Consider the following 10,866-nt stretch of genomic DNA (forward strand, 5'->3'; position numbering starts at 1 on the left):
GGCCAGGGGCGTAGCTATCGACCTGCTCCGGATGGCCAAGCGAGTTGGCCCGCAGTACGAAGCCGCCGAACACGAAAATCTATCCAGGGAGGAAGGTTTCTCCTTGGGCAGCGTCACTATGGACGATCGAAGGGGCCATCAAACCTTTTGTCGACGGCATAGTGGAGCTCTCAATGAAAGCACCAATGTCGGTGTCAAAACCGGCGGATCTCGGGTAGGGGGTCCCGAACTGTGCGTCTAGGATCGATGGTAACAGGAGACGGGGGACACGATGTTTACCCAGGTTCGGGCCCTCTCTATGGAGGTAATACCCTACTTCCTGCTTGATTGATCTTGATGAATATGAGTATTACAAGAGTTGATCTACCGCGAGATCATGATGGCTAAACCCTAGAAGCCTGGCCTATATGACTATGGTAATGAATATCTCTGCTATCCGGACTATGCCCTCCGGTTTATATAGACACCGGAGGGATCTAGGGTTACGTAGAGTCGGTTACATAAGAAGGAATCTTCATAGTTGATCACCAAGCTTGCCTTCCACGCCAAGGAGAGTCCAATCCGGACATGGATACAGTCTTCGGCCTTCACGTCTTCACAGCCCATCAGTCCAGCCCATGGATCACAGGCCGGACGCCCGAGGACCCCTTAGTCCAGGACTCCCTCAGCGATGCCACCGCGCTGCCAAGCACATGAGCAGCTGGTGGAGCCGCGTCTATGCATGCAGCGTATGAAGAGGAGGACGTGCACGTTCTCCAGCACGCCGGCGAGGAGTAACTAGCGTGTCATTGTCGTCTCCACCCGCGCGTAGGAGGCGCGCATGGTGGCTGTCGCGGCGGCAGCCAGTCACGCCCGCGCCGAGCCCGCAAACCGGGTGCGGATGCGGAATCTACCTTCGAGACCTTGATTGCCACGTGGATCCTGCAATCTGAAGGAGCAATTTGGGTCAGTCGACTCTTGTGAGCCGTTGGATGCAACATGGATGGCTAGAAGGGCTTCTTCAACCACCAAAATTGATGCACTGTTCATCTTCTTAGCCCGCCACATGCCTAACCGCCTGCCGCCGCCGCGCCCTCCCCTGAACCGTCTGCCACCGCCATGGTCTCCCCACCCCTGCGATCCGTTTAACCCCGGGCACGATCCATTTTTTCCGGCGAACTGCATTCCACACCCAACACTCATAAGATAGATCATGGGCACCCTGCCACCCTAATATAGATATTGGGGTAGCTTCTCTGCAGTCTTCTTCCTTCGCTCCGTCGAACTTCTTTCACAAATCGACTGACCCAAATTATACTACCAGTACGAATATATCAAGTATAGTAGGAACATGAAGATACGAGCAGTAGTACCAACTGCAAGAACAACAGTAGTAAGACATAGTACTATTACTACTGTACGTACTGAAGAGTTCAAATAATGAGAAAGAACATAAACATAGTTCTGCTGGGGGCTCAGCACAACACACCCCTGAAATAAAACTAAGCAACTAGTCCGCATGACACTGTAGTAGAACTAGCATGAGCGAAGGCACTGCCACCTTACTCGGAGTCTGAGTCCACGTCCTTGTCCCTCTTCCTCTTCCTCTTCGCCGCCGGTTCTTTGCTTGAACCGGACATTGGGCTCTGCTTCTTCATCCAACCCTTGTAGATATTTAAACAAAGGTAGGCATCCATTGCTGCGTACAAGATGTGATCTTCATCTATTGTCTTCGACTCCCATGCATGATGAAACTCGTGGTGAGGTCCCTTCAGTTTAGCGTACGAAGGATCAATCATGGCTGCTGCCAGGGTTAGCATTGAAGGCTGAGAGGAGGACACCAGGTTTGCCTTCTGGAGACCGAAGGGCTGGCCTACAATGAGGCCTACCCGACCCAGGACATCCCTGTCATTCCTAAAGTCTACAGTAACGAATTTCACTCTTTCGTCCTTGAGGAAGTTCTTAAAATCCTGGCACTCAACGTCGGCATGGCATATGTGGTAGACCAAGCACATGTTATGTATGCAAGCCTGGATCATGGCGGGCTTCTCCTTCTCTGCCTCCTTTAGAATCTTCTCGCTTCCCAGGACTGTGGTGTACTCAACATCTAGCCCAGCGACCCACTCATCCTTTGAACTATTGAACATGTGCAGGAAGCGAGCAAGGCATGTTTTCGCCGTCGCGGATCCACGGGTGTAGATGACGATGAACTCATCGCCGGTGATGGCTCTAACCTGGTACTTAGTGGCGACCATGGAGATTTGGGAGGCCATGGATTCTGGTGGAGGGTTAGGAGAAGTTGAACTGGTGTAATGTGAAAGGACGAGACGACTGGGAGCGAACTATTGTAAGGTAGAAGACCGGGACGATTAGGGCGTGCGAACGGCGTGGGGTTGTTGGCTTGACCGATGGATAAACGGCTGCAAGCCCCCAAAGAGTTCTCGAGTACTATGCGGGACCCACTAGATGCCATATCTACTAGACCCATATCGTAGGCGTGACGGTATAGCTCCTACCTGTTCGCACGCCATGCCGGCACGCGGATGCAACTTCACTTAATTCCCTCAACCGTCGCGCCTCCCACGACCTTCTCCTCCCTCGCGCGGTCGCGCCCTTTGAGACTTCGACCGGCTATAAATAAGCAATTTTTTTGCCTACTCCGCATGCATGATACTCCCTCTGGTCCTTTTTACTTCCGCCAACCATTTGCAAAGTTTTTGACCAAATTTATACTAAAATTATCAATATCTACAATACTAATTATAATGAGTATAAAAACTACGTTTTATAATGAGTATAAAAATATTGATTTGACATTGTGAATGTTGATGTACATTTTTCTATAAGTTTGGTCAAAGTAGAGGTAAATTGACTTCAGACAAAACTTAAATGCACAATGCAGACTAGTTCCTCCGTCGAGGTGCGTGCCATGTCCTATCTAGTCATCACAACAGGGTTAGCTATTAGAGTACCACTACCTCCCTTCTAGTTTAAAGCGCTCAATTCAAAAATTTCACCTAGTCTTACCAAGATAGAGGCGGTAGAATAGTTTTTGTAGTGGTCTCTAGAGTCTGGACTCCATCTTCAGGAACCTTCACCGCCGCTGGCAAGAATGCAAGGTGATGAACCAGAAAGGAAATGAGGCTGGAATGAGTAGTTCCGTATTTTATACAGTGGCAGAGGTGGGTAAATATCTGCTATATAGTACCTCTGGTGGCAAGGCCATGTCTCTATGCACACACATCTCAGCCGTTGGTTCCAAGTAGATCAAACGGCTCATGTTGTCCTGAGGCAGACATACCATCAGCACCAACTGAGATTTTTATAGGAGTGGTCATGCTATGCATGTGGTGTAATTAATGCATCGGTTCACACAAATTTTTGAGAAAAACAAGAGTACTAGTTAAGTACTTTTGCAAACTACGGAATTAATTCCACCATTCATCATCTACCTTGGTTGAAGAGATTTTCATATTAAGCCCTATAAACCGGAAAGGAGGGAGTACCACATTACCACCACTGGCCAGCCTTAATCATCGCATGCAATAATTTAGTGCACCTTGAAATCTGAACGCCTGCTTGACTATCCTTCTCCCTCCAGCAGTCCCACCACTCCACCCCGTGTGGAAAAAATTTGCATGCATGACTCTCCTCCCCTGCGCTTGTCCAATCCGTTGTGACCAGCAATATTTTCACCCCTTCCCTCACCTGTAATTTACTCCAACAAATATGCCCACATAGCTGCTTCAGTTACTTAACTGTAGGTGCATTGGGTCACTGACATGTGGGCCCAACAGGCATCTGGCCCACATGTCAGTGACGCAACTGGACCTGTAGTTAAGTCAGTGAAGCTTAGTCCATATATTAGGTAGGTGTGCCATTGCTCGCTATAAATACTGCGCCTCCCACGGCATTCGAAAGAACGCTCATGTTCATCGCTATCTCCTCACCCTCCCTCTCACGTCAACCACCATGGCATCTCCTTCCCAAGCCCTAGGCGTCCCTCGCTGCACCACGCGGATGGTCACACATCATCGTTCTATTCATCGCCGCCACTAGTCGAGGAGGACGCGTTGTTTTTTCGTTCCTCGCTGCCACTAGTCGAGGAGGACGCGTCGGTGTTCCACTCCTCACCGCGGCGCATCGAGGTGGACGGGTCAGCGTTCCCAATCTCGCCAGCATGCGCGTCGGAGGACGCGTCAGCTCCCCGCTATGAGAAGAACGCCGTGCCGCCCACCGAGCCCCCCAGCCTTGAGGAGCTTTGGAAACAAATGGATGTCGCTTTGTGGGAGGTTTGCCTCCGGAAGAGTGCGCCAAAATAGAGGCAGAGAAGAAGGCCGAGGAAGAGAAGCGCGCCGCGGGGCAAGCTGCCTGACAGGCCTATGTCGCATCCGAGAGAGTCAGGCAATTGGCTCTTTGGCAGAAGGCTCGTGCGAGGGCCGTGAGGGTGGCGGAGGACGCCCGTGCCAAAGCCTTGAGTACAATCGGGCCCAAGCGCCTCATCTACGCTTGGGGGTACATGGACCAGGTGCACGCTTCCAGCGAGGAGGAGTACCTGTTGGAGCCGGATCACCACACCGGTGAGATCGCGCTCGCCCGCCGGCAAGCCGCCAATCAGCACCTCGTGAGTTGCGAGGCTGAGGAAGAGGCGTTGTGTCGGCGCGTTGGGAAACGGCCGCGCACCAGGGCACTCGTGGCGCGCTCCAAGAGCTCCTGCGAGTGTTGTGGCTTTTATTAGGAATATAATTTAGTTTTATAAGGCGATCTCATTAGTTTGGGGATGCAAATGATAAATCCCGAACGTTCGGGAATTATTAGCGTCTTTAATTAGGTATGTAAAAGGAAAAGTTTGGAAACCTAGTGTATCCGTACGCATTTTGTAAGTGCGTGCATATGTCACATGCACTAACATTTTATCAGTTAAATCTTTGGTCAAAATTTAGCACAAATTACAATGGTGACGGATAAACTAGGACAGAGGTAAGAGTAGTTTATAAGCCCAAATAAGTGAGTGAGACGCCTTAATGTTACTCTCCACTGTGACTAGTCTTATGGGAAAAAGCTGGGGAAGAGACGGCTTATTTTTTAAGCCGCCAAAAGAACTGACCCTAGGAGTAGTAGCTAGGGATACTAGGGATCGAGTGTGTGAGATGAACCAGAGAAAGTAAATGCACAGAGATTAAATGCAAAAAAGACGGAGGGATGTGATGGTTGCTTGTCCGTTTATTTTACCAGGCCACTTATTATTGGGAGTGGTTGGGTTTTGTGATATGACGGCTTTACTGCCGCACCACGAGCGGAGTGAGACTCACGTGCAGTGCCGCCCTCTACACTAGTACTACATCGGTCGTGGTTTATTAGTCCCCCATTGAATTTGACTGAAGATTTAACTGACAAAATGTTAGTGCATGTCAACAAAGACTATATCGTTGGATTCGTATTTGAACATATTTTTCAATGATATAATTTTAGGTGACATGCATCAGCATTTATCGTACTATATATAATGTTAGTTCAATTTTTGGTTGTACTAATCTATAGTAAGGTGCCCGTGCGTTGCACGGAACAGTGAAATGCATTGATCGGCGAGTTGTTTATTTTGACAAAGGATGTGGGGGTCATCTCATGTGTAACGGTTATCGATAGGTTTCTTCGGATATTATTTCATCTCTAGAGCTCACAAACATCCGGGTGAAATAGCTAAAAAAGTATCTTTTGCAAACAAAAGCGTTCAACTGTTCAACCTGCATCCAAAACTTGTGAAGAAATAACACTTATTGTGCTTTTCAAGAAATGATCTTTAAGAATTAGTTTTTGAGTATCCATTGATATACATGTTGGCTACAGATGACATGGCACTTTCATATAGTCAACAGTTGGCTATACTATTAAGTATTAACCATGCCCTTATACACCTAGACGGAGGGATTAAATCAGGATGACTTGGAAGGGGGCAGAGGAGATGTAAGAAATGGTTCATCATAAGTCTTTCACCAGTCTGTAGTAAAAATTTCATACATGGAAGATTCTAGACTAAACCATAAATGGATACACTTTTATTCGTGCGCGATACTCCAATAGAGCAAGATCATGCATGGAAGTCTCCACATGCTTAGACAGCGGATTACATTGAGCGAAGACTAATGATCAACATTTAACTTGGTAATGCATATGTCTAGGTGAACCTCCTTGGAGTCCCCGTGCACATCGTTAGGGGTCAAATCATACCATGCGTCTTCCATGTCCATATTGGCAGGAAGGTCCCAGCTCGGCACAGTCCTAGTTAGCTTGACGTAGCCAGTGTCGCCGCCCACATACCTCTGAGGGGTAGTGACAGTGAGCACGCACCCGTACATCGGCCTCGTGTCAGTGTCAGCGCCAGCGGCGTCGCCCCTGATGCACACTACAGAGACGGGGCGGCGGCCTTCCTGGCCCTCGCCGATGCCCACGATCAAGAGGAAGACACTGTCGTCCACTTCCAAGACTAGCAGGCGGCGGTGATCCTCCAGCGACTCCGGGATGGTGAACGGGTAGCACGTCTTGTACTTGATGTTCTCCGCCAAGGGCCAGTAGTGATAGACGGACGGCTGCGTGAGGTGATGCACGAGGTCCGCCGGCGAGCCCCAAAATGGCACTTGGCACTCATAGCAGTAGACGAAGAGCTCCTTGGAGGCATCGACCAGGCCGTCCATGAAACGGGAGTGGCTGTAGGGGACGGTGCGCTAGTTGAATATATGAGCAAGTTACTACGAGATTTAGTCTGAATAAGCACAAAATAAATCATGACAGCTATAACAGAGATTAAACTAATCATGTGGACCAGTATACTAGATGAACAGATTGAATCTAGGACACATACTAGAAACATGAATTCTACCACGATTTCGAGCAGGAAGGACAGAAACACATATGGTGGAACGGGAGCAGCACCGTTGGCGTTGAGGTTGTCTCCCATGTCGTTGAGGAAGAGGTTGCCGAGGTCGGGGAAGAAGTCGTCGTCGGTGAAGTCGTCGCTGCCAGCAGTCGCGAGAGTGCGCTCCCCAAATTTCAACAGCGCCCGCCGAATGGAGCGCAGGAGGGAGTGGTTGTAGGGGACGTTGCGGCCGCCGAATGGAGCGCAGGAGTAGCACATGAAGCAGTAGATGGTGCTCCTCCCTAGTCTCTATCTCTACTCTTATCTCTATCTCTACTACTCTTCTTTCTTTTTATAATATACTAGTAGCTGTCAAATCGAATAGTACTGCGCCGCCCGCTGCACGCCCGGCTGAACACGCCTCCTCGTCTCCATCAAACCCCTCTGTTAAACCCGCATGCAAACCGAGAAACCTACTCCGCCCCGTTAGAGCAGAGTCCTACTCCACTACTACTCTAGGCAAGCAAGTTAGGGCATAGTAGTAGGTACTGTAGGGAGTACCAGTACTGTGATCACTGAAGCAAGTTGTCCGGCATCGATATGACCCTACGTTGCTGGTATGTGTCTCGTAATTCAAGCGGCATGGTGTAGTCATCATCACCTGTCCACTTGCTGCAGCACATATTCGATTCTCCATCCTTGTCCGCACATAATCATCCAATCTTCCATCCCCGCTAAGGCGCCTCCCCCCTCTTCCGAAACCCAAGCACTAACAATGGCAGAACCGATCAGCGTCCGCCGAAAGAGTGGCTGGAATTTGCTCCCCACAGAGGTAATCAAGCTCATTGTTTCGCGTGTGGACAATGTCAGTACCATGCCGCTCGCCGCGTGCTCGTCGGGGTTGTACCGTTTACTCAAAGCCCTCGGGCCGGAGCTTTTTAAGCCAACTCCTTTCTTGCTGATGCCGCCTGATCTTCAGAAATGGAGTGCCACGTAGCATAACGATCGTAGGGTGGCGAGCATCAACCCTCTTGACTGCGATCCGATCCACGTCATCCTCAACTACATTAACGGTATGTACTGGGTCGGCATGAACATGTCTTGGATGGTGCTCGTCGACAGTGGCGGCAGCTGGATGCTCGTGGAGGTCTACACCCGGCGATTGATCCCCCTTCCTTAGATTAACACTGTACTTCTTTGGCACCGCAGCCCAGAATACTCGGAATCTTACAGTAGCCCACATGGTACCAAGTTTGATTTGCTCAAGGTTGTAATCTGCCAAGTGCCCACAAGATCTGCGAATTATAAAGACTTCAGGCTAATTGCGTTCTTCAACCGCGGTCTCGCCTATCTGACATGTCACTGCGGTAAGTGGATAAATCTGCACGTCCATCGCAGGATCATACATCCTCCATGGTTCTCTGATGCCATTGAACACAAGGGCTTCATTTACACTGTCGACTCCTTCTATGGCTGTTACAGCAGTATGTTACTTTCCTATGATATCATGATGGCTTGCTTATATTACTGTCAACATTTACAGAAAAAATATTCACGCTCATAACATGCTGTTCTTAAGATTGACTACATTAAGAGCCCTTTCTTATTTGACTCCAACTTGATATGATGTTGTAGGCCGCTTGGTGTCCCTACCCTTCCTAATCCCAGAACCTTTCAAAGAAAAGCAGCATGGCAGTTGCAGGTGGTTCCTGGCTCGATCAGACGACGGCGAATGATTGATGATCGTTCGCACATACCGGACGTGTTGTTTCGCAGAATACAATCACAGTCACTTCAAGGTCTTTGAGAAGGATCCCAGCTTCTCTAGGCCTTCAGGAATTTTTTACTGGAGGCTGGTAAGTAGCCTTGGTACACGCTCTCTGTTTCTCGGACTGAATTATCCGATTAACCAGGAGATAACCGACGGCAAGGATCATGATGGAAGCGCGGTTTCGTTCATCAGGCAAAACTGTGTGTACACAGCGTACCATTCGTCTCTGCATGCACCATACCCTGATATGTGCCGCCACGCTCTGCAGCCCAAAGTAGGAGAGAGGGTCTCAAGTATCAGACTTCGACCTGTTGGCTGGAGTTTCCCCTGTCAGGCACCCATCTGGTTCAAGCCGTCAGCTAATCTCCACAGCTTAATAAATAGTAACGTCTAACTGAACCAGTTAGTTTGATGCATACACTTGTTCTTTTTTGGTAGCCCTTTTGTAATGATGTTTGATGTTTGGTTTGGAAGAGAGAGCTGCGTCTTTACTCTTCTAGCCTCCTTACTGCTTCTATTGCACCCCCGGCCCTGGTTGCTGCTGCTGTTGTTTTCAATGTACAATCAGTAGTATATTTCATCTGTTGGTTGAATAAATGTGTTGTTAGAATGACAAACACAATGTTTTGGAAGTCGTTGCACAGTCTGATCCTTTAGTGCCCCGTACCGTACGTAGCGCATACTATTTTTCGTACGAAACACATTTTCCACTTGTTGATAACATGCAGCCCACTGATGAAGGCCCAATAGAGGAGCCCACAATTATTTGGAAGGGAGGCTCTCACTTGAATCCGGCCTAGGTACATGCTCATGGTCCCGTAAACATAAATAAGTAAATAAATAAAGCTAAATGCTCATGCACCAGTTCTTTAAATTAACGATTTAACAGGAGGATATTATTTCCTATGATAGTGTCGTTACATTTAGTCGATATAATTCTTAGGCAAAGATAGCGACCAGTCTTCTTTCTTCCTGCAACTAGCGGACCCATGCAAATCGAAGTCAACGTCGTAAATAGTTCCGGTCCATTTTTATTTTTCAATAAGAATGTCCAACACAGCCCAGCACATTGGCGACAACACTTTATCCTCCGCCTTGGTGCGCACGCCGCGGCACCGCCATCTGGCCTTGTCAACATAGTGAATCAGGACAACACTGTAGATGTGAGTATGACAGTACGAACCCACCAGGTCCAGTCCCGAACACAAGCAAAGCGCCTCTTTTACTACTCAGATGCACCCATCTTTTTTACTCTAATCCACCCTGCTGATATCTGGGAGCCACATCATTTTCAACGTATAGTCAATTAACGATAGAATTGCACAATTTTTTTTGAGCATTTGTTCGGAGGAGCAGGCTATAAACTGGGTTGTGCGGTCTCTGTGGCCCGTCTAACAACATGACCAGCCCAACAGTTTTTTCTTTGGGAAAATAGGTAGGCCACTATTTCTTTTTCAAGAATACCCAAGCTAGGCCTATTTGTTTTCTCCGACTTACTGGGCTGCAAATCTTTCAAGACGAGGAGGGATGCATTCTGGCCTGGCCAAAGAGTTTGGTCAGTATCTGTTAAAAGTAAATGGGAAAATTAGTTTCTTTTTTTGTTTTCGTTCTACACTGATATTTTATATTTCATTGGATTTTAACATGACATAGTACTAATTTATTTTTAAATTTGATTTAGTATGGCTAATAATTTTTGGATTAAGAATATTTTGTTCCCAGAAAAAATTGCGAATTTTCAAAATTTCGCACATTTTTAGTTCAATTTTTTAACCCTAGTACTGACCAAAAAATGGGCAGCAATTGTAAAAATGGAAAATAGGCTGCAATAAATTCCATATGAATTAGAAAATGAGTAAAAATTATAAAAAAATAGCAAATGGGTTGTACACGCCACAAATTTTGAGGCTGACTTGTTTACGCAAGGCTTTGTTAGTCAACACACGACTCTAGCAGTAGTGACTGTTGGATGTCCATCCAACGGCCGACGTGCTTCTTCAATCTCTGATCTTCCTGCTCCAGCCGCGTAAACCAGCATCGGTGGGACTGCTTGCTCCCTCCTCTTGTGGCCTGCTGTCATGCCGCGCAGGCTTCACCGGCCCACCCTACTCCCTCCGTTGGCCTGGCCGCACGCAATCAACTGCCTCCTTATTACGCGAAAAAATGATTCCTCCCACTGACATCTGGGGTGCACCGGTTCGGAGGCTGACCTGTGGGCCTACTAAGTTGACGCGTACGCAGGGCTTTGTCAACTTAGTCAACA

Source organism: Triticum aestivum, chromosome 7D, assembly GCF_018294505.1.
Source record: "Triticum aestivum cultivar Chinese Spring chromosome 7D, IWGSC CS RefSeq v2.1, whole genome shotgun sequence".
In the NCBI taxonomy this organism is placed as follows: Eukaryota; Viridiplantae; Streptophyta; class Magnoliopsida; order Poales; family Poaceae; genus Triticum; species Triticum aestivum.